The sequence below is a fragment of the Loxodonta africana genome, chromosome 23 (assembly GCF_030014295.1).
Source record: "Loxodonta africana isolate mLoxAfr1 chromosome 23, mLoxAfr1.hap2, whole genome shotgun sequence".
Taxonomy (NCBI): Eukaryota; Metazoa; Chordata; class Mammalia; order Proboscidea; family Elephantidae; genus Loxodonta; species Loxodonta africana.
This window is the reverse complement of record NC_087364.1, coordinates 42609166-42635400: the sequence shown is the minus strand read 5'-3', so window position 1 is coordinate 42635400 and position 26235 is coordinate 42609166.

Below are 26235 nucleotides of genomic sequence, written 5' to 3'. Positions count from 1 at the left end.
GTTTTCCTACCCCCACCCATGATTCACCTTGTCTTCATAGTCTTGTTTATGCACTAATGTATGCTATCACCTCCAGTTCTCCACAAGGTACAATGAATTTTATTAACTAGGAGAATTCCTCAAATTTTCTATTATTTTTAAAACAGCTCAATTCTATTAAAGGCCCAAGGAAAAACAAAACCGGCTTGAATGTTCAATGTTTATCATGACTATCTAGCATCCTGATACTACAGTATTTATTTGTATGTTGTATATTAAGAGACTAATCCAGAAAAACATATTAAGATATGTGTTTTTCAGATTAGTTCTTTTAGGAATCTTATAGATGGGAAAGTCTTAAAAATAAGTCCACTTTGGTATTGTATTTGATAAATTACTTTAGGTGAATTTCAGTTTCCCTCTAAGATGAACATTACACAATAAAATGTTAGAATACTAAGGTAAGAGAATTTAGCAATAGGCTTCATGACCAAAGTTGATAGATGGGAAAATTACAAAGCAAATGTTTTACTTCAGCCAGACAACAACAAATCACTTTTCTAATTATACATTATATTAAAGCATACTCTGTCCCTTCTATCTTTCCCCCAAGTAGACATTTCTTAGTGTTTAATTACACAGCAAAATAGGCCAAAATATTAAGTATAACACTAGAATAAATTATACGCTTTATTTCTCAACTACCAAGAGAACAGCACTTTTTCCTAGTCCTGCATGAGCTTCTCGCGGAGGTCTCAGAAATGCTCTCAGAGGATGCTTCCTCTCTCCCTAGTGATGCCGTGTATAGATTTAGGATAATAAAACTTTGAAACGTTGTTACTTTCACTGGGTTTTAGATTACTAGATTTAACTGATGAAATAAATTTTTTAAAAAATATACAAAAGAGGTGGGGCCAAGATGACAAAATAGACAGATGCTTCCGGTGAGCCCTCTTAAAACAAAGATCTGAAAAAAACAAGTGAAACGAGTATATTTATGACAAGCTACTAGCCCTGAACAAGGGGCTACTGATTGGTTTAAAGTCAGGAAAGGTGTGCGTCAGGCTTGTATTCTTCCACCATAACTATTTAATCCATATGCTGAGCAAATAATCCAAGAAGCTGGACTATATGAAGAAGAATGGGGCATCAGGATTGGAGGAAGACTCATTAACAACCTGCATTATGCAGATAACACAACCTTGCTTGCTGAAAGTGAAGAGGACTTGAAGCACTTACTGATGAAGATCAAAGACCACAGCCTTCAGTATGGATTACACCTCAACATAAAGAAAACAAAAATCCTCACAACTGGACTAATGAGCAACATCATGATAAAGGGAGAAAAGATTGAAGTTGTCAAGGATTTCATTTTACTTGGATCCACAGTCAATAGCCATGGAAGCAGCAGTCAAGAAATCAAAAAAAACATTGCATTGGGTAAATCTGCTGCAAATGACCTCTTCAAAGTGTTGAAGAGCAAAGATGTCACCCAGACTACGGTGCGTCTGACACAAGCCATGGTATTTTCATTTGCATCATATGCATGTGAAAGCTGAACAATGAATAAGGAAGACCGAAGAAGATTTGATGTCTTTGAACTGTGGTGTTGGCAAAGAATATTGAATATACCATGGACTGCCAAAAGGATGAACAAATCTGTCCTGGACGAAGTGCGGTCAGAATGCTTCTTAGAGGCAAGGATGGTGAGGCTGCATCTTACATACTTCGGACATGTTGTCAGGAGGGATCAGTCCCTGAAGAAGGACATCATGCTTGGCAGACTACACGATCAGTGGAAAAGAGGAAGAGGTGGATTGACACAGTGGCTGCAACAATGAGCTCAAGTATAACAACAATTCTTTTTTTATTAAATTTTTCTTTATTAACTTTTATTGAGCTTCAAGTGAACGTTTACAATTCAAGTCAGTCTGTCACATATAAGTTTACATACATCTTACTCCGTACTCCCACTTGCTCTCCCCCTAATGAGTCAGCCCTTCCAGTCTCTCCTTTTGTGACAATTTTGCCAGCTTCCCACTCTCTCTATCCTCCCATCCCCCCTCCAGACAGGAGATGCCAACACAGTCTCAAGTGTCCACCTGATACTATTAGCTCACTCTTCTTCAGCATCTCTTTCCCACCCACTGTCCAGTCCCTTTCATGTCTGATGAATTGTCTTCGGGGATGGTTCCCGTCCTGTGCCAAGAGAAGGTTTGGGGACCATGACCGCTGGGATTCCTCTATTCTCAGTCAGACCATTAAGTATGGTCTTTTTATGAGAATTTGGGGTCTGCATCCCACTGATCTCCTGCTCCCTCAGGGGTTCTCTCTTGTGCTCCCTGTCAGGGCAGTCATCGATTGTGGCCAGGCACCAACTAGTTCTTCTGGTCTCAGGATGATGTAGGTCTCTGGTTCATGTGGCCCTTTCTGTCTCTTGGGCTCATAGTTGTCGTGTGACCTTGGTGTTCTTCATTTTCCTTTGCTCCAGGTGGGTTGAGACCAATTGATGCATCTTAGATGGCCGCTTGTTAGCATTTAAGACCCCAGCCGCCACATTTCAAAGTGGGATGCAGAATGATTTCATAATAGAATTATTTCGCCACTTGACTTAGAAGTCCCCTTAAACCATGGTCCCCAAACCCCCGCCCTTGCTCCGCTGACCTTTGAAGCATTCATTTTATCCCGGAAACTTCTTTGCTTTTGGTCCAGTCCAATTGAGCTGACCTTGCATGTATTGAGTGTTGTCCTTCCCTTCACCTAAAGCAGTTCTTATCTACTAATTAATCAATAAAAAACCCTCTCCCTCCCTCCCCCCCTTGTAACCACAAAAGTATGTGTTCTTGTCAGTTTTTACTATTTCTCAATATCTTATAATAGTGGTCTTATACAATATTTGTCCTTTTGCCTCTGACTGATTTCGCCCAGCATAATGCCTTCCAGGTTCCTCCATGTTGTGAAATGTTTCAGAGATTCGTCACTGTTCTTTATCGATGCATAGTATTCCATTGTGTGAATATACCACAATTTATTTACCCATTCATCCGTTGGTGGACACCTTGGTTGCTTCCAGCTTTTTGCTATTGTAAACAGAGCTGCAATAAACATGGGTGTGCATATATCTGTTTATGTGAAGGCTCTTATTTCTCTAGGGTATATTCCGAGGAGTGGGATTTCTGGGTTGTATGGTAGTTCTATTTCTAACTGTTTAAGATAACGCCAGATAGATTTCCAAAATGGTTGTACCATTTTACATTCCCACCAGCAGTGTATAAGAGTTCCAACCTCTCTGCAGCCTCTCCAACATCTTTAATTTTGTGTTTTTTGGATTAACGCCAGCCTTGTTGGAGTGAGATGGAATCTCATCGTAGTTTAATTTGCATTTCTCTAATGGCTAATGATCGGGAGCATTTTCTCATGTATCTGTTAGCTGCCTGAATATCTTCTTTAGTGAAGTGTGTGTTCATATCCTTTGCCCACTTCTTGATTGGGTTGTTTGTCTTTTTGTGGTTGACTCTTGACAGAATCATGTAGATTTTAGAGATCAGGAGCTGGTCTGAGATGTCATAGCTGAAAATTCTTTCCCAGCCTGTAGGTGGTCTTTTTACTCTTTTGGTGAAGTCTTTAGATGAGCATAGGTGTTTGATTTTTAGGAGCTCCCAGTTATCTGGTTTCTCTTCGTCATTTTTGGTAATGTTTTGTATTCTGTTTATGCCTTGCATTAGGGCTCCTAAGGTTGTCCCTATTTTTTCTTCCATGATCTTTATCATTTTAGTCTTTATGTTTAGGTCTTTGATCCACTTGGAGTTAGTTTTTGTGCATGGTGTGAGGTATGGGTCCTGTTTCATTTTTTTGCAAATGGATATCCAGTTATGCCAGCACCATTTCTTAGAAAGACTATCTTTTCCCCAATTAACTTACACTGGTCCTTTGTCAAATATCAGCTGCTCGTACATGGATGGATTTATATCTGGGTTCTCAATTCTGTTCCATTGGTCTATGTGCCTGTTGTTGTACCAGTACCAGGCTGTTTTGACTACTGTGGCTGTATAATAGGTTCTGAAGTCAGGTAAAGTGAGGCCTCCCACTTTCTTCTTCTTTTTCAGTAATGCTTTGCTTATCCGAAGCTTCTTTCCCTTCCATATGAAATTGGTGATTTGTTTCTCTATCACCTTAAAAAATGACATTGGAATTTGGATTGGAAGTGCGTTATATGTATAAGTGGCTTTTGGTAGAACAGACATTTTTACTATGTTAAGTCTTCCTCTCCATGAGCAAGGTATGTTTTTCCACTTAAGTATGTCCTTTTGAATTTCTTGTAGTAGAGCTTTGTAGTTTTCTTTGTATAGGTCTTTTACATCCTTGGTAAGATTTATTCCTAAGTATTTTATCTTCTTGGGGGCTACTGTGAATGGTATTGATTTGGTTATTTCCTCTTCGGTGTTCTTTTTGTTGATGTAGAGGAATCCAAGTGATTTTTGTATGTTTATTTTATAACCTGAGACTCTGACAAAGTCTTCTATTAGTTTCAGTATTTTCTGGAGGATTCCTTAGGGTTTTCTGTGTATAAGATCTTGTCATCTGCAAATAGAGATAATTTTACTTCCTCCTTGCCAATCCGGATGCCTTTTATTTCTTTGTCTAGCCTAATTGCCCTGGCTAGGACTTGTAGCACGATGTTGAATAATAGCGGTGATAAAGGGCATCCTTGTCTGGTTCCCATTCTCAAGGGAAATGCTTTCAGTTTCTCTCCATTTAGAGTGATATTGGCTGTTGGCTTTGCATAGATGCCCTTTATTATGTTGAGGAATTTTCCTTCATTTCCTATTTTGGTGAGAGTTTTTGTCATAAATGGGTGTTGGACTTTGTCAAATGCCTTTTCTGCATCAATTGATAAGATCATGTGGTTTTTGTCTTTTGTTTTATTTATATGGTGGATTACATTAATGGTTTTTCTGATATTAAACCAGCCTTGCATACCTGGTATAAATCCCACTTGATGGTGGTGAATTATTTTTTTGATATATTGTTGAATTCTATTGGCTGGAATTTTGTTGAGGATTTTTGCATCTATGTTCATGAGGGATATATGTCTGTAATTTTCTTTTCTTGTAATGTCTTTACCTGGTTTTGGTATCAGGGAGATGGTGGCTTCATAGAATGAGTTGGGTAGTATTCCGTCATTTTCTATGCTTTGGAATACCTTCAGTAGTAGTGGTGTTATCTCTTCTCTGAAAGTTTGGTAGAACTCTGCAGTGAAGCCGTCCGGGCCAGGGCTTTTTTTTTGCTGGGATTTTTTTGATTACCGTTTCAATCTCTTTTTTTGTTATGGGTCTATTTAGTTGTTCTACTTCTGAATGTGTTAGTTTAGGTAGGTAGTGTTTTTCCAGGAATTCATCCATTTCTTCTAGGTTTTCAAATTTGTTAGAGTACAATTTTTTGTAATAATCTGATATCATTCTTTTAATTTCAGTTCGGGCTGTTGTGATATGGCCCATCTCGTTTCTCATTCACGTTATTTGTTTCCTTTCCTGTATTTCTTTGGTCAGTCTGGCCAATGGTTTATCAATTTTGTTAATTTTTTCAAAGAACAAGCTTTTGGCTTTGTTAATTCTTTCAATTGTTTTTCTGTTCTCTGATTCATTTAGTTCAGTTCTAATTTTTATTATTTGTTTTCTTCTGGTGCCTGATGGATTCTTTTGTTGCTCACTTTCTATTTGTTCAAGTTGTAGGGACAGTTCTCTGATTTTGGCTCTTTCTTCTTTTTGTATGTGTGCATCTATCGATATAAATTGCCCTCTGAGCACTGCTTTTGCTGTGTCCCAGATGTTTTGATAGGAAGTATTTTCATTCTCGTTGCATTCTATGAATTTCCTTATTCCCTCCTTACTGTCTTCTATAACCCAGTCTTTTTTCAGGAGGGTATTGTTCAGTTCCCAAGTATTTGATTTCTTTTCCCTAATTTTTCTGTTATTGATTTCCACTTTTATGGCCTTGTGGTCTGAGAAGATGCTTTGTAATATTTCGATGTTTTGGATTCTGCAAAGGTTTGTTTCATAACAACAATTTTAAGTATGGCACCGAACCAGGCAGTGTTTCGTCCTGTTGTGCATAGGGTTACTATGAGTCAGAACCGACTCAGTGGCGTATAACAACAACAACACTAGCCCTGAACATCAAAGACAAGGTTAGAAAATGAACTGAGGGGCAGGGGGAGGAAGAGGTGGTTGAGAAGCGGGGAGGAGTTACTAGACCTGAATTGCGGGGAGCCCTCAGGCACCATTCCTGGGAGTGGCTGTGGCGGGCTGGTACTAGCATTCAGCCGCAGTTTCCTCAGGGAGAAGCAGCCAGCCACGCAGCCTGCTCACACCTCCGGAACCAGAGAATAATGCTGCTCTCAGCAAAAGCTAAATACTTGCATATATTTTAACATGCCCCCCGCCCGCAAGCCAGCTTCAGGGGCTGTTTCTATCCCTAGGCCTGAGATGGGCCTTGTGGAGTGCCTAGAGCCATCCTCCAGGCCCTAGAGAAGGAATAAATTCACAACTGGAGGAAAAGATAATTAGTCGGCTCCACTAACCAGCTCCTGTCCAGGCATAAATGGTCCATGGACTTTGAGTACCTTTCCCCTCAGCATGGACCTGTGTGGGCCCGTTTCAGGAGAATAGGCCCTTGTTGGCAGACTAAAACTCTTTCAGCTGTGCAGTGGACAGGTGGGTGTTTGATGTGTGACACCATTTTCCCTATTAAATAGTGTCCTCACCTACTCACATCAGGGGCCTAAAGACTGGTCACTCAGGTTACACAGCCATCCGCAGTCCTTACAACCCAAAACATTGGGTGTCCATGGTCTGTCTGCAGAACTCACCCGCCTGTACATTCTAGGGATAAGCGACATGCTTTCCTTACAGACACTTGGGGGATGATTCTCAGCCCCCTGCCTCATTCAGAGCATGACCCCCCTGCTTCAACCAGATACCAGAACCTACACCAATCATCCCTGCTGCTCTAAGACTATAAGACAGAGCCTGTACCACACACTTGATGATCAGCTACCTAGACACCTGAGCTGAATTCATACCAGAAAAGTGAATGGGATCCTAGACTGATATACCTGATAACAGCTCTAGCCATCTGGGGGCAGGATGTTGGAGCTCCAAAGCCAAAAATAATCAAGCTAGTTCACTCAAACAACCCATTTGGGCATATCAAAATGAAACAAAGCAAGAAGTTACAATACAGTAACCAAACATAAACTAATACAATAACTTATAAATGGCTTGGAGACAAGAGTCAATATCAAGTCACATAAAGAAACAGACCATGATCGCCTCAACAAGCTCTCAAAACAAAGAATCAAGGGATCTTCTAGGTGGAAGTGCCTTCCTGGAACTACCGGAGGCAGAATAAAAAAGATTAATATATAAAACCCCTCAAGACATCAGGAAGGAAATGAGGCAATATGCAGAACAAGCCAATTAACACACTTGAAGAAATTAAAAAGATTATTCAGGAACATAATGAAAAATTTAATAAGCTGGAAAAATCCACAGACAGATAAAGCAATCAGAAATTCAGAAGAGTAACAATAAAATTAAAGAAGTAGACAACTCAGTAGAAAGCCAGACAAGCAGAATTGAGCAAGTGGGATGCAGAATTTTTGAACTGGAAGATAAAACACTTGGAACCAATATATTTGAAGAAAAATCAGATAATTTAAAAAAATGAAGAAAACTTAGGAATCATGTGGGACTCTATCAAGACAAATATCCTAGGAGTGATTGGAGTATTAGAACAGGGAGGAATAACAGAAAACATAGAGAGAATTGTTGAAGATTTGTTGTCAGAAAACTCTCCTGATATCGTGAAAGATGAGAAGATATCTATCCAAGATGCTCATTGAAATCCACATAAGGGAGATTTTAAAAGAAAGTCACCAAGACATGTAATAATCAAACTTGCCAAAACCAAAGATGAGAGAGAATTTAAAGGGCAGCTAGGGATAAATGAAAAGTTACCTACAAAGGAAAGTCAATAAAAATAAACGCGGACTACTCAGCAGAAACCGTGCAACCAAGAAGGCAATGGGATGACTTATATAAAAACCGAAGGAAAAAATTGCCAGCCAAGAATCATATATCCTCCAAAACTGTCTCTCAAATATGAAGGTGAAATTAGAGATTTCCAGATAAACAGAAGTTTAGAGAATTTGTAAAAAACAAACCAAAACTGCAAGAAATACTAAAGGCAGTTTTTTGATTAGAAAATCAATGATATCAGGTATCAACCCAAGACTAGAGCAATGGGCAGAGCAATCAGATGTCAACTCAGACCGGGAAATCACAAAAATAAACCAAGATTAAGAAACACTCAAAACAGGGAAACAGAGATGTTATTATGTAAAAGAAGACAACACTAAAACAATAAAAAGGGACTAAGAAATGTAGTTTTAGATCTTTCATATGGAGAGGAAGACAAAGTGATACAAAGAAGTAAAAGTTAGGTTTAAATTTAGAAAAATAGGGGAAAATAACTAGTTAACCACCAAGAAGACAAACTATCCTACACGTCAAAATAAAATACAAGAAAAAAATAGAGATTCAGCAGAAACAAAATCAACAACAGCAAATATGAGGAAAGGACAATATATAAAGACAATCTACTCAGCACACAAAATTAAGTGGGAAAAAGAAACTGTCAACAACACACAAAAAGAGACATCAAAACAACAGCAGTATATTCATACCTATCCATGATTACGCTAAATGTAAATGGACTAAATGCACAAATAAAGAGGCAGAGAGTGGCAGAATGGATAAAAAACATGACCTGTCTATATGCTGCCTACAGGACACACACCTTAGACTTAGAGTTACAAACAAACTAAAACTCAAAGGATGGAAAATAATGTATCAAGCAAACAACAATCAAAACACAGCAGGAGTGGAAGTATTAATTTCTGACAAAACAGATTTTAAAGTTAAACCCATCATAAAGGATAAAGAAGGACACTATATAATAATTAAAGGGACAATATACCAGGAGGACAGATCCATATTAAATATTTATGCACCCAATGACAGGGCTGCAACATACATAAAACAAACTATCAGCATTGAAAAGTGAGATAGACAGCTTGACAGTAACAATAGGAGACTTCGACACACCACTTTCAGTGAAGGATAGGATATCCAGGAAGAGAAGCTCAATAAAGACAAGAAAGATCTAAGAGCCATAATCAAACAATTCGAAATTATACACATATACAGAACACTCCACCCAACAGCAGGCAAATACACTTTCTTTTCTAGTGTGCAGGGAACATTCTCTAGAATAGATCACATATTAGGTCATAAAGCAAGGCTTAGCAGAATCCAAAACATTGAAATATTACAAAGCATCTTCTCTGACTATAAGGCCGTAGAAGTAGAAATCAATAAAAGAAAAAGCAGGGAAAAGAAATCAAATACTTGGAAACTGAACAATACCCTGCTCAAAAAAGACTGGGTTATAAAAGACATTAAAGATGGAATAAAGAAATTCAAAGAATCCAATGACAATGAAACACTTCCTATCAGAACCTTTGGGACACAGCAAAAGCAGTGCTCAGAGGGCAATTTATATCAATAAATGCACACATTCAAAAAGAAGAAGGGGCCAAATCAAAGAATTATCTCTACAACTTGAACAAATAGAAAGAAAGCAACAAAAGAAATCCTCAGGCACAAGAAGAAAACAAATAATAAAAACTAGAGAAGAAGTAAAAGAATCAAAACAGAAAAACAATTGAATTAACAAGACCAAAAGCTGGTTCTTTGAAAAACTTAACAAAATTGATTAACCATTGGCCAAACTGACAAAAGAAAAACAGGAGAGGAAGCAAATAACCTGAATAAGAAATGAGATGGGTGATATTACAACAGACCCAACTGAAATTAACAGAATCATATTGGATAATAATGAAAAATTGTACTCTAACAAATTTGAAATCCTAGAAGAAATGGATGAAGTTCTAGAAACGCATTACCTACCTAAACTAACACAAACAGAGGTAGAACAACTAAAGAGACCCACAACAAAAGAAGAGATTGAAAAGGTCATCAGAAAACTCCAAACCAAAAAAATCCCTGGCCCGATGGCTTCACTGCAGAGTTCTACCAAACTTTCAGAAAAGAGTTAACACTACTACTACTAAGATATTTCAGAGCACAGAAAAGGACAGAATGCTACCAAACTAATTTTATGAAGCCAGCATATCCCTGATACCAAAACCAGGTAAAGACACCACAAGAGAAGAAAATTATAGACCTATGTCTCTCATGAACTTAGATGCAAAAATCCTCAACAAAATTCTAGTCAATAGAATTCAACAACATATCAAAAAAATAATTCACCATGACCAAAAGGGATTCATACCAGTTATGCAGGGATGGTTCAACATCAGAAAAACAATTAATGTAATTTATCTTACAAATAAACAAAAGACAAGAATCACATGATTTTATCATTTGATGCAGAAAAGGCATTTGACAAAGTTCAGCACCCATTCATGATAAAAACTCTCAGCAAAATAGGAATAGAAGGAAAATTCCTAAATATAATAAAGGGCATTTATACAAAACCAATAGCCAACATCATCCTAAATGGAGAGAGCCTGAAAGGATTCCCCTAGAGGTCAGGAACCAGGTAAGGATGGCTTTTGTCACCACTCTTATTCAACATTGTGCTGGAGATTCTAGCCAGAGCAATTATGCTAGATAAAGAAATAAAGGGCATCCAGGTTGACAAGAAAGAAGTAAAAGTATCTTTGTTTGCAGATGACATGATCTTATACACAGAAAACCCTAAGGAATCCTCAAGAAAACAACTGAAACTAATAGAAGAGTTCAGCAGATTATCAGGATACAAGGTAAACATACAAAAATCACTTGGATTCCTCTATACCAACAAAAAGAACATTGAGGAGGAAATCATCAAATCAATGCCATTTAGAGTAGGCCCCAAGCTACCAGAGATGTAAAAGACTTATACAAAGAAACCTACGAAGCACTTCTGCAAGAAACCAAAAGAGATCTACATAAGTGGAAAAATATACCTTGCTCATGGATAGGAATACTTAACATTGTAAGAATGTTTATTCTACCAAAAGCTATCTATAGATTTAATGGAATTCAGGTCCAAATTCCAGCAACATTTTTTAATGAGATGGAGAAAGAAATCACCAAATTCATATGAAAGGGCAAGAGGCCCCGGTTAAGTAAAGCACTACTGAAAAAGAAGAACAAAGTGGGAGGCCTCACTCTACCTGATTTTAGAACCGATTATACTGCCACCGTACTCAAAGCAGCCTGGTACTGATACAACGGATACACAGACCAATGGAAAAGAATCGAGAATCCAGACATAAATCCATCCATATATGAGCAGTTGATACTTGACGAAGCCTCCAAAACAGTTAAATGGGGAAAAGATGTCTTTTTAATAAATGCTACTGGCATAACTGGATATTCATCTGCAAAAAAATGAAACAAGACCCATACCTCACACCATGCACAAAAATGAACTCAAAATGGACCAAAGACCTATACATAAAATCTTAAACAATAAAGATCACGGAAGAAAAAATAGGGACAATATTAGGAGCCCTAAACTAAATTTTAGTTTTTTTTAATACGTGGCATAAACAGTATACAGAACATTACTAACAATGCAGAAGGAAAACTAGATAACTGGGAACTCCTAAAAATCAAACACCTATGCTCATCCAAAGAATTCGCCAAAAGATTAAAAAGATTACCTACAGACTGGGAAAAAGGTTTATCTATGACATTTCTGATCAGTGCCTGAATCTAAAATGTACATGATACTGCAAAAACTGAACTACAAAAAGACAAATAGCCCAATTAAAAAAAAACGGCAAAAGATATGAAAAGACACTTCACTTAAGAAGACATTCAGGTACCTAACGGATATATGAGGAAATGCTCACAATCATTAGCCATTAGAGAAATGCAAATCAAAATTACAATGGGATTCCATCTCACTCCAACAAGGCTGGCATTAATGCAAAAAACACAAAAAAATAAATGTGGGGAGGCTGTGGAGAGATTGGAAAACTTATACACTGCTGGTGGGAATGTAAAATGGTACAACCACTTTGGAAATCGATTTGGCGCTTCCTTAAAAAGCTAGAAATAGAACTACGGTATGATCTAGCAATCCTACTCCTTGGAATATATCCTAGAGAAATAAGAGCCTTTACAAGAACAGATATATGTACACCCATGTGCATTGCAGCACTGTTTACAATAGCAAAAAGATGGAAGCAACCAAGGTGCCCAGCAAAGGATGAATGGATAAATTATGGTATATTCACACAATGGAATACTACACATCGATAAAGAACAGTGAGGCATCTGTGAAACATTTCATAACACGGAGGAATCTGGAAGGCATTTTCCTGAGTGAAATTAGTCAGGGGCAAAAGGAAAAATATTGTATAAGACCACTACTATAAGAATTCGAGAAACAGTTTAAATAGAATAGAACATATTCTTTGATGGTTACAAGAGGGGAAGGGAGGTAGGGAAGGAGAGGAGTATTCACCAGTTAGATAGTAGATAAGATCTACTTTAGGTGAAGGGAAAGACAACACACAATACAGGCGAGGTTAGCACAACTGGACTAAACCAAAAGCAAAGAAGTTTTCTGAATAAACTGAATGCTTCGAAGGCCAGTGTAGCAGGGGTTGGGGTTTATGGACCATGGTTTCAGTGGACATCTAAGTCATTTGGCATAATAAAATCTATTAAGAAAACATTCTGCATCCACTTAGAAGAGTGGCATCTGGGGTCTTAAACACTAGCAAGCAGCCATCTAAGATGCATCAATTGGTCTCAACCCACCTGCACCAAAGGAGAATGAAGAACACAGAGAACACAACATGGACACAAAGTAATTACGAGCCCAAGAGATAGAAAGGGCCACATAAACCAGGGACTACATCAGCCTGAGACCAGAAGAACTAGATAGTGCCCGGCTAGAACTGATGACTGGCCTGACAAGGAACACAACAAAGAACCCCTGAGGGAGCAGAAGAACAGTGGGATGCAGACCCCAAATTCTCATAAAAAGACTAGACTTAATGGTCTGACTGACACTAGAAGGACCCTGGGGGTCATGGCTCTCAGGTCTTCTGTTGGCCCAGGATAGGAACCATTCCCAAAGCCAACTCTTCAGACAGGGATTGGACTGGAAAATGGGATAGAAAAAGATGCTGGTGAAGAATGAGCTTCTTGGACCAAGTAGACACTTGAGACTATGTTGGCATCTCCTATCTGGAGGGGAGATGAGAGGGTGGGGGGGTTAGAAGGTGGTGGAAAGGACACGAAAAGAGAAAGTGGAGGGAAGGAGCGGGCTGTCTCATTAGGGGGAGAGCAATTAGGAGTATATAGCAAGGTGTATGTAAAATTTTTTATTTTTTTATGTAAATTTTTTTACGGGAGACTGACTTGATTTGTAAACTTTTACTGAAAGCACAATAAAAAAAAAAAAGAATACTAGGTCAGTTCATCAAAGTGGCATATTTGAGGCACCAGGACCCCTGGTGGAGTGGTAGGTAAGCGTTAAGAATGTTAAACAAAAGGTTGACAGTTTGAATCCACCAGGCAGTCCTTAGAAACCCTGTGGGGAAATTCTACTCTGTCCTATAGAGTCTCTAGGAGTCAGAATCAACATGCTGGCAATGTTTTTTTTGTTTTTGTTTTAGATTACAAGCAGTATACAAAGAGCAAACTGATTGTATTGTTATAAGGCAAATAAAATATTTAAGAAAACCAATTATAAAATGTGTCACAGATCACATACTGTATAAAGGAGACACATTACATACGCTCGATGTCTAGATGTTCAAAAGTGATTTTAAAAGCGTGTTTTTTTAAATGATATTAACATTTTTAACTTTATTTAGGATTAGTATTTTACAGTATGGATTTGATCCATTTATTTAGGCTATGCATAAGTGTAGGGATCTTTTTGTCAATCAACATTTTTCTAATGGTTAAAATATTTGCCTAGGAATTACAATTATTTGATTTACTCTACAAAGTTTTATAATGGCCTGCATGTCAGGCATTGTACAAGTGCTATGTGCTCAAAGAAAGAAAAAAATCTGCTCCTATTAGGAGCTGTTACTCTTGAATGGGAGAGAAGACATGACTGTAAATACTAATAATACAAGACAGAAGGTTACACACATGCAATAACAAAAGAAAACAAAAACTACCCAGGGATTGAGAGGAAGGACCATTTTCATTTAGCTTGCTTGTTGGGAGGGAAAATGTGGAAGGATTTAGTCATTCAATGTATGCAAATTCTAGCTTTGCATATTAGAAAATGATTAAGGCCAGAAGAAGAAACTAATTCAGGGTCTGTCCTAAAATGATTGAAGACATTTGAAGACTAAGTGAACTTGTTTGAATGACATACAGTTGAGAAAGTGAAAACGCAGTGGTTTAATAGTCCATAAAACCCTCAAATATATTTACTCCAATATTTTCTCTGATGCTTCCCATTCTTTTTTTTTTTTAATAATTTTTATTGTGCTTTAAGTGAAAGTTTACAAATCAAGTCAGTCTCTCACACAAAAACCCATATATACCTTGCTACACACTCCCAATCACTCTCCCCCTAATGAGACAGCCTGCTCTCTCCCTCCACTCTCTCTTTTTGTGTCCATTTCACCAGCTTCTAACCCCCCTACCCTCTCATCTCCCCTCCAGGAAGGAGATGCAAACATAGTCTCAAGTGTCCACCTGATCCAAGAAGCTCACTCCTCACCAGCATTCCTCTCCAACCCATTCTTCAGTCCAATCCATGTCTGAAGAGTTGGCTTCAGTAATGGTTTCTGTCCTGGCCCAACAGAAGGTCTGGGGGTCATAACCACCAGGGTCCCTCTAGTCTCAGTCAGACCATTAAGTCTGGTCTTTTTATGAGAATTTGGGGTCTGCATCCCACTGCTCTCCTGCTCCCTCAGGGGCTCTCTGTTCTGTTCCCTGTCACAGCAGTCATTGGTTGTAGCTGGGCACCATCTAGGTCTTCTGGTCTCAGGATGATGTAGTCGCTGGTTCATGTGGCTCTTTCTGTCTCTTGGGTTCATAATCGCCTTGTGTCCTTGGCGTTCTTCATTCTTCTTTGATCCAGGTGGGTTGAGACCAATTGATGCATCTTAGATGGCTGCTTGCTAGCGTTTAAGACCCCAGACGCCACTCTTCAAAGTGGGATGCAGAACCAAACATTCTTTTTTAATGTGCTGTCAATTACACCTTGGTGGTACAAAGAGTTAATGTGCTCGGCTGCTAATAAAAAGGTTGGAGGTATAAGTCCACCCAGAAATGTCTCGAACAAAAAGCCTACTATCCAGATCTGAAAAATGAGCCATTGAAAAACCCTATATAGCACATTTCTACTCTGTTACTCAGGGGGTTGCCATGAGTCAGAATCGACTCAATGGCAACTGGTTTATCAATTCAACAAGTACATTATTAAGTTGCAAAGCTTAGAAGCAAGGATGGCGAGACTTTGCCTTATGTACTTTGGCTGTGTTTGCAGGAGGGACCAGTCCCTGAAGAAGGACATTATGTTCGCTAATGTAGAGCATCAGCGAAAAAGAAGACCCTCAAAGAGATGGACTGACACAGTGGCTAAAACAGTGCGCTCAAACATAGCAGTGATTGTGTGGGTGGTGCAGGACTGGGCAGTGTTTCATTCTGTTGCACATAGAATCACTATAAGTTGGACCCTACCCCACCGCACCTAACAACAACAAATCATGAACTTTGCTAAAATCTCTGACAACTTAGTTCATGCTGTGGAGGCTTGCATAAGCTAGTTATGAATCTCTCATTCACAGCCTCTCAGATTTATCCTTAATATGTTTGGGCTTCATTACTTATTGAGAAAATGCACACTTACATAGGCTATACATTTCACCATTTATTTATTTATGCAAGTTATTTCTTATAATGCAGCATTAAACAATTAAGATGGAATCAAGATATGATTGATTTTAATATTGGTAAATTAACCACCGCCAACATTACCTCAACAAATAACTATAAACAATGTTGAGTTTTGTGAATTAAATGTATAGGTGTGTTTATTATCACTGTAGCTTAAATAAATGGAAGAATGTTGACAATTTTAAAATTTATTTTTTGATTTGTTTGCTTTGCAATTGCTTTGACAAGGTTTTGATTCTTGCTGAAGTCATCAGCATAGACTTAAGCACAATAGGTATTTTATTTAAAACAAATCTAATGTTTCATGATAGTATCACTTTCTATAATGAAGCTGTGTCAGTTAATAAGACTTCTAGACATTTTACCAATCAGAGATATTATATTTCTTGGAAAGGAATTGTGATATTAAAATAAATTCTTATAGTGATACATTTTTTAAGACAATCTCTAATTCTGTAAGCCCGTAAGTATAATATATCATTGGGCATATTTTATGTTTTGCATAAGATGATAGTATCCCACCATGAAGTCATCAAACATAGCAAGCATACAGATTGCACATATGAAATTTCTAAGAGAAGAAAACTTTTAGACTCAAATCTGGAAAACAGAAAAAATTATTTCATCTTTATGCTGGCTTCTAGAATAGATCTACTACATGTATAAATACATGTAAAAGTCCTTTTATTTTTCAAGGAGAAATGCACAAGATATAAATAACTGTCTAACTCAATGACTCATATGAGTCATAGGGAACACAAATTCAATTACCATCGTATAAGAATACAAGTACTCTATGCAAGGTCTGGGACTCAACCCAAAAAATAAAAATACTATTCTTTATCATAGACATGAAGGTTATTATTCTCAGTCAATAGAACATAATTCAATGCCCCCTCTCTCCATGGCCAAATTTCAGTATGCCAAGAAAGCAAAGAATGTAACTATAAAAACATTAATGGGGAGTTGTGATCATCTTAATGTAGGTATCAAGTCAGATATATTTGCAGTCCAGTTAGAACAATTAATTTATCACTGCTGCTAAAGTGTAGTTTATTGGGTGCTATAGACTTTGGAAAAAAAAAAAAAGACGGAAGTTTGATATATGTTCATACTGTAGAGTGGTTTCCTATTGCAAGTGATTGGAATATAGTTCTAAAAAAAAAAAAAGCCATCCTAATATTCCCAGGCTGATGGGTTCTTCTGTTGTACAATGTGTTTAAAGCAATAAAATCAGCTTGTAAGCTTTGCCTCAGCAGCTGAGCACTGCATGCGTCAGGTCATTATGGCAGTGGGGATGCTCGGTTGGGAAAATGGTATATAAATAACTGATAACATGAGCAGAGTCTGATTAATCCTTACTGGCCAGTGACTATATTTGCATCCACTTGCATTTGAAAGGATTTATGCTTCTGAAGAATTGAACGTAAGAGTGTGAATGCTAGCTCAATTCTGACAGAATGAAAGGGCGTTCTTAGAGAAGGGTTTTGTTTTAGAAATGAGTTCTGAAAATTGGAGTAGTTCTTTTTTAATGTTAACTGCACCTTACATTTTCGTGACTATCAGTATGGGACAATTTTATAATATTCCCCCAAAATGTAAATCTTGGGGCAAGAGAAAAATAGTTTTGATTTAATATTGTATACTATTTCCTCAAAATTTTCCTTTGGATGCATTGTCTATCATTTCTTTTTTCATTTCAATTTCATTTATTTATTTATTTTAATTACTTCTACCTGATACACATTTCTTCTCTCTCATGCACAAGCATGCATGCATGCATGCGCACGCACACACACACGCTGTCTACGCAGATATTCAATAATTTTGCCACATACAGTAGAACTCAAATAGATGTATACATATGTTCATTGCTCTGCAATTTAGAATACTTACACAAAACAACCAACATTTGCATTCTTTCAAAGCAATGAACGTTTCAGTACAATTAAAGAGAAATGAGTTTATGTTGTCAGTGAAAAGTATTTTTTTTTCATATTAGCTATGATTACATATTTTAAAGTTTCCATTACCTGTGGATAACCACAAAGCACCAGATGAAGCTATACTTGTGAAATAAGAAAATCTTCTTGAACACTAACTGAAAGAACAAATGTAAGTATAAGCATGAAAAGGATTCTTATGAAAAGGAGGTAAAATATAACCCTGTTCTCTAACTTTTCCACCATTTCTGACACCAGCACTATATCTACAATAACAACTTTAATAACCTAGAAAGATATAAACAGAAATGAAGATCTTCATAGGGCAAGGTTCGGGAGGGGCCCCAGCAAGAGCCCTCAATGTCTCAAAGGGACCTACTTACTCTTCCCAAAAACCAATGTTCATTCTCACCCATCAGGAAACTTTCAAACAGGAAACTCAGTGACAACTTGATGGGCTGGGCTATCAGCTGCTCCTCTCAACTGGCTCCCAGTTCCTCTTGACCAGGTCCAAGATAACTCTTAGAAGGCCCCTGATCTATGGAGGGTCCCTGCTCTGTAGATGGCCCCCTACAGCTCTTGACCAGGGTTTAGCCTTTATGTTCTACAGCCACCATCCAAGTCTACTCATTGTTTCTACATTTTCTGGTACTGTCATAACCACTGCCTCCAACACTGTTGTAGGTTTACACAGTCTGGAGAGTCATAGCTCAAGGCCCCAGCATCCAAAGGATACTTCTTTCCTGGTTCTCTTCAATCCTGAGGTCCCACTGGAGCCTCTGTTCTAGGTTTTTATCAATCACCAGGCAACCCACCAGCCAATCCACGTAAAGGTGAACAACTGGGCAGGGCCCATCAGCCAATCCAGGTGTGGCTCAACTACAAGATGGGACCCTCCTAGCAAATTCTGGTAAAGGTCAGATAATGATGGGTCCCCCCTAGCCAATCTGAATGAAGGTTGGTTTCCAGGAGGGGTTCTCCAGCCAATCCCAGTAAAGGTCAGAGCAGGAGTGACCCCCAGAAATCCATATAAAGGTCAATTACTGGGCTGGGCACCCCAGTCAATCTGGGTAAAGGTCAGTTACTGGGCAGGGCCCCTAGCTAATCCAGCTAAAGTACACTTACTTTTCAGGGTCAGGTTAGGTGTGGCTTGGGAACCAGTACCAAAATGCCAAATTGTTTATTTTTAGTGAGGTTGTTCCACACCACACAATCCGTCTTTTGTTTGTATATTTTACTGTGATAGGGGTATCTAATATTTGTAGCCTTTGTCAGGTGCCTAGAAAAACAATTTCATTGTCAGAAAGTATTTGTGGATGTCAAAACTGTTATAAGTGGCAAGTAACCTCCCACCTAGCTATGATTTAAAAATATTAATAGTGATGGTTCACACTGAATTATTTTGGAGTTTCCAAAGAATGATGATTCAATCTCCATAGCAGTTACCTTTGTTCCTTTATGCAGGGAAGTCAAACAAGGTTTAAGCAGTTTAAATAATTTCTCAAAGTCAAAAAACTTGTCTGTCTTTACCCATACCCATACCCATTGACATCAAGTAGATTCTGATAGCTTTAAACACAGTAAATGAGTGTTACAGTAATGAAATATTAACTAATAAAATGTGACATAGAAAAAAGAACATATTGCAGGCCTTTAATTTTTTAAGATAGGGATACAGAAATATTAAGTCTTATTTATTTACTTGTTAAGACACTGATTAAAAAGTGAAAGACCAGGCGGGGCCAAGATGGCTGACTAGGTAGACATTACTTCAGATCCCTCTTGCAGCAAAGACTTGGAGAAACAAGTGAATTGATCACATGCATGACAATCTATGTACACTGACCATCAAACACAGATCTAAAGAGTTGACCTGAGTGACAGGTGAGCGAAAAGCTGAGCCCTGAACCAGTGACCACTTCTGGAACCCATGACCCGCTCCACAGACTTGAGCCCTTGCGGTTCCCTGGTGCCGAGTGGTGGGGCTGATAGCGACTTGCTGAGGCAGGGCAGGAATGGGGCACAGCCCTAACCCCTAGCCCCCTGGGTTAACCTCCATAGAGACCGAGCCAGCGCAAGCAAGCTGCACACTGACGCGGCTAACGAGAGAATGAGCAACCACAGGGAAACAGTGACTGTTTTTGGAGCCTGGAGCCAGCACCCCAGTCAGAAAACCTTGGCACTGGGCTTTGGACTAGGCACAGGAGAGCTGAGCACAGCATCCTGAGACAGCGCAAACATGGGATGCAGCCCTACCCCAAGAAGTGACCTCGGAGGAAGCCCAGCCAGTGCACGCAGGCAGCGCAGTGATGCAGCTGACAGGAGAAGTCACTGGGAGGGTGCGACTGGGTTTGGAGCCGGGAGTGTGGCGTCCCAGCCGGGAAACCTTGGTGCTGGGCTTTGGACTGGAAGCAGAGGAACTGACCACGGCTTCTGAGACAGCACATATACAGGACGTGGGCCTGACCCTCAGGGGCAATCTAGACCCAGCAAACACACACAGGCTACACGCCCCTTGGGAGTCTCAGATAAAACAGTCATCACCAAGCAAGATAAGTAACTTTGTCTATATTCCTGGGTGCTACTCTCTTACTCTGTCCTAGCTATCTGATCCCTCCCCTCCCCTCCCCTTCCCAGGCGGCTTCATTAGCACTGTAATTTCCTGGGCCAGAGAGTGAAGTGCTCTGCAGTTTTTTTGTTTGTTTGTTTCGTCTTTTCCTAACCCATTCTCCTGGCCTAAGAGAAGCAGCTACAAAAAACCCAGGGACCAAAAATCCTTCCCTGACTTCCCGAAATTGGACTAAAAATACAGAACCAGCTCCAGCCAAGCATATGAGATCCACAGTCTTGGGCTTTCATCCCTACAGGGAACAAGGTGGCTATTATAATGCAAAGGCAATTCTGATAGGGATCTGACTGTAATTGTTTTAGCAGATTACTGGAAAGACAAGTTTCCCAGGTCTAATATCTCTACCTATTAAACAGAGCCCTCATTGACCAACAATGGGGAACTGAGGGCTGAAGCTCCACCCAAACCACCTAACCTCCTGCCATAGGGGTCTGAGGATAGTGACATCTACCAATCTGTAGAGGTACATGCATTGGGTGCCTAAGGTACAGCTGCTGAGCCTACCCACCAAAGTGCTTTAGGAATAGAGACACACCTACCTCACTGGCACTTAGGGGAAGTCTGTCAGCATCCTGCACCTCCCCGGAGTGTGACCCCCTGCTGCTACTAGAATCTGGTGCACACAACTATCACCACTACTCCTCTAGGTGAATAGGTGACAGTCTACCCCACACACTTGGTGACCCAAAATCAGATTCTACGCAAGAATAATGAATGAAATCTTAGGCTTATATTTCTGGTAATGGCCCAAACCAGCGGGTAAGAGGACATAAGTGATGCAAAGCCTACAACAATCAAGACAGTGCAATCTAGTAGCCCATCTACTTATATTGAAAGAAAACAAAACAAGATAAGACTCAGTGAGCAAATATAAAATAAATCATTACAGTATCTTATAGATGGCTCGGAGACAGCAGTCAATATCAAACCAGATAAAGAAGCAGACCATGATTACTTCTACAACTCACCAAATTAATCAAAATCTTTCCCAAATGAAGATACAATCCTGGAATTGCCAGATGCAGAATATAAAAAACTAATTTACAGAATACTTCAAGACATCAGGGATGACCTCAGAAATGAAATAAGGCAATCTACAGAAAAAGCCAAGGAACACACTGATAAAGCAGTTGAAGAGCTCAAAAAGATTATTCAAGAACATAGTGGAAAAATTAATAGGGTACAAGAATCCGTAGAGAGATGACATTCAGAAATCCAAAAGATTAACAGTAAAATTACAGAATTAGACAACTCCATAGTCAGAGGAGCAGAATCGAGCAATTGGAATGCAGAGTAGGGAAGGATAAGACAATTGACACCAATATAGTTGAAGAAAAATCAGATAAAAGAATTAAAAAAATGAAGAAACCCTAAGAATCATGTGGGACTCTATCAAGAAGAATAACTTGCGTGTGATTGGAGTTTCAGAACAGGGAGGGATAACAGAAAATACAGAGAGAATAGTTGAAGATCTGTTGGCAGAAAACTTGCCTGACATCATGAAAGACAAAAGGATATCTATCAAGATGCTCATCGAACCCCACATGAGATAGATCCCAAAAGAAAATCACCAAGACATATTATCATCAAACTTGCCAAAACCAAAGGTAAAGAGAAAATTTTAAAAGCAGCCAGGGATAAAAGAAAGGTCTCCTACAAAGGAGAATCAATAAGAACAAGTTCAGACTACTCAGCAGAAACCATGCAGTCAAGAAGGCAATGGGATGACAAATATAGAGCGCTGAAGGAGAAAAACTGCCAGTCAAAGATCATTTATGCAGCAAAACTCTCTCTCAAATATGAAGGCGAAATTAAAACATTTACAGATAAACACAAGTTTAGAGAATTTGCAAAAACCAAACCAAAACTACAAGACATGCTAAAGGAAAATGGTTAGAAAATCAATAACTTCAGATAACAATACAACACAAGGTCACAGAACAGAATATCCTGACACGAACTCAAATAAGATAATCACAAAAACAAATTAAGACTAATTTTAAAAAGAAAAAAATGCTCAAAACAGGGAATCATTGAAGTCATTATGTAAAAGATCCCAATAATCAAAAAGAGGGACTAAATACAGGAGGCATAGAACTGCCATATGGAGAGGGAAACAAGGCGATATAGGACAATACAAGTTAGGTTTTTACTTAGAAAAATAGGGGTAAATATTAAGGTAACCACAAAGAGGTCTATCAATTCCATAACTCAAAACAAAAACCGAGAAAAACCTAACAACTCAGCAAGCATAAATTTGACTACTATGAAAATGAGGAACACACAACTTACAAAGAAAAACGTCTCAGCACAAAAAAAGTAAGTGGAAAAATGAAATTGTCAACAACACACACAAAAAGGCATCAAAATGACAGCACTAAACACATAAAAAAAAAACACATACTTATCTATAATTACTTGGAATGTAAAGGGACTAAGTGCACCAATAAAGAGACAGAGAGTCTCAGACTGGATAAAGAAATATGATCCATCTATATGCTGCCTACAAGAGACTCACCTTAGACTTAGAGACACAAACAAACTAAAACTCAAAGGATGGAAAAGATAAATCAAGAAAACAACAAGCAAAAAAGAGCAGGGGTAACAAAATTAATTTCTGACAAAATAGACTTCAAAGTTAAACCCACCACAAAGGATAAAGACACTAGATAATGATTAAAGGGGCAATTGACCAGGAAGATATAACCATATTAAATATATATGCACCCAATGACAGGGCTGCAAGATACATAAAACAAACTTTAACAGAACTGAAAAGTGAGGTAGACACCTCCACAATTATAGTAGGAAACTTCAACACACCACTTTCGGAGAAGGATAGGACTTCCAGTAAGAAACTCAGTAGAGACACAGAAGACCTAATTGCTGCATTCAACCAACTTGACCTCATAGACTTATATAGAACACTCCACCCAACTGCTGCAAGGTATACTTTTTTTTCTAGTGCACATGGAACATTCTCTAGAATAGATCACATATTAGGTCATAAAACAAACATGTGCAGAATCCAAAACATCGAAATATTACAAAGCACCTTCTCAGACCACAAGGCCATAAAAGTGGAAATCAATAACAGAAAAATCAGGGAAATGAAATCAAATACTTGGAAACTGAACAATACCCTCCTGAAAAAAGACTGGGTTATAGAAGTCATTAAGGAGGGAATAAAAAAATTCATAGAATGCAACGAGAATGAAAACACTTCCTATCAAAACCTCTGGGACACAGCAAAAGCAGTGCTCAGAGGCCAATTTATATCGATAAATGCACACAAACATAAAGAAGAAAAAGCCAAAATCAGAAAACTGTCCCTACAACTCGAACAAGTAGAAAGCGAGCAAGAAAGAATCCATCAGGCACCAGAAGAAAAAGAATAATAAAAATTAGAGCTGAACTAGATGAAATAGAGAACAGAAAAACAATTGAAAGAATTAACCAAGCCAAAAGCTGGTTCTTTGAAAAAATTAACAAAATTGATAAACCATTGGCCAGACTGAGTGAAGAAATACAGGAAAGGAAACAAATAACCTGAATAAGAGATGAGATGGGCCATATCACAACAGAACCAACTGAAATTAAAAGAATCCTATCAGATTATTATGAAAAATTGTACTCTAACAAATCTGCAAACCTAGAAAAAAATGGATGAATTCCTAGAAAAACACTACCAACCTAAACTAACACAATCAGAACTAGAACAACTAAATAGACCCATAACAAAAAAAGAGATTGAAACGGTAATCAAAAAACTCTCAACAAAAAAATGCACTGGCCCGAATGGCTTCACTGTAGAGTTCTACCAAACTTTAAGAGAAGAGTTAACACCACTACTTCTAAAGGTATTTCAAAGCATAGAAAATGATGGAATACTACCTAACCCATTCTATGAAGCCACCATATCCCTGATGCCAAAACCAGGTAAAGACACCACAAATAAAGAAAATTACAGACCTATATCCCTCATGAGCATAGAAGCAAAAATCCTCAACAAAATTCTAGCCAATAGAATCCAACAACATATCAAAAAAATAATCCACCATGACCAAGTGGGATTTATACCAGGTATGCAAGGTTGGTTTAATATTAGGAAAACCATTAATGTAATCCACCATATAAATAAAACAAAAGACAAAAACCACATGATCTTATCAATTGATGCAAAAAAGGCATTTGACAAAGTCCAACACCCATTCATGATAAAAACTCTCAGCAAAAGAGGAATTGAAGGAAAATTCCTCAGCATAATAAAGGGCATCTATACTTTACAAAGCCAACAGCCAACATCATTCTAAATGGAGAGATCCTGAAAGCATTTCCCTTGAGAATGGGAACCAAACAAGGATGTCCTTTATCACCGCTCTTATTCAACATTGTGCTAGAGGTCCTAGCCAGAGCAATTAGGCTAGACAAAGAAATAAAGGGCATCCGGATTGGCAAGGAAGAAGTAAAATTATCTCTATTTGCAGATGACATGATCTTATACACAGAAAACTCTAAGAAATCCTCCAGCAACCTACTGAAACTAATAGAAGAGTTCATCAGAGTCTCAGGTACAAGATAAACATACAAAAATCACTTGGATTCCTCTACATCAACAAAAAGAACATCGAAGAGGAAATCACCAAATCAATACCATTCACAGTAGCCTCCAAGAGGATAAAATACCTAGGAATAAATCTTACCAAAGAGGTAAAAGACCTATACAAAGAAAACTACAAAGTACTAGTGCAAGAAACTAAAAAGGACCTACATAAGTGGGAAAACATACCTAGCTCATGGATAGGAAGACTTAACATAGTAAAAATGTCTATTCTACCAAAAGCCATCTATACATACAATGCACTTCCGATCCAAATTCCAATGACATTTTTTAAAGTGATGGAGAAACAAATCACCAACTTCATATGGAAGGGGGAGAAGCCTCGGATAAGTAAAGCATTACTGAAAAAGAAGAAGAAAGTGGGAGGGCTCACTCTACCTGATTTCAGAACCTATTATACAGCTACAGTAGTCAAAACAGCCTGGTACTGGTACAACAACAGGCACATAGACCAATTGAACAGAATTGAGAATCCAGATATAAATCCATCCACATATGAGCAACTGATATTTGACAAAGGCCCAGTGTCAGTTAATTGGGGAAAAGATAGTCTTTTTAACAAATGGTGCTGGCATAACTGGATATCCATTTGCAAAAAAAACGAAACAGGACCCATACCTCTCACCATGCACAAAAACTAACTCCAAGTGGATCAAAGCCCTAAACATAAAGACTAAAACGATAAAGATCATGGAAGAAAAAATAGGGACAACATTAGGAGCCCTAATACAAGGTATAAACAGAATACAAAACATTACCAAAAATGATGAAAAGAAACCAGATAACTGGGAGCTCCTAAAAATCAAACACCTATGCTCATCTAAAGACTTCACCAAAAGAGTAAAAAGACCACCTACAGATTGGAAAAGAATTTTCAGCTATGACATCTCTGACCAGCATCTGATCTCTAAAATCTATATGATTCTGTTAAAACTCAACCACAAAAAGACAAACAACCCAATCAAGAAGTGGGCAAAGGATATGAACACACACTTCATTAGAGAAGTTATTCAGGCAGCTAACAGACACATGAGAAAATGCTCT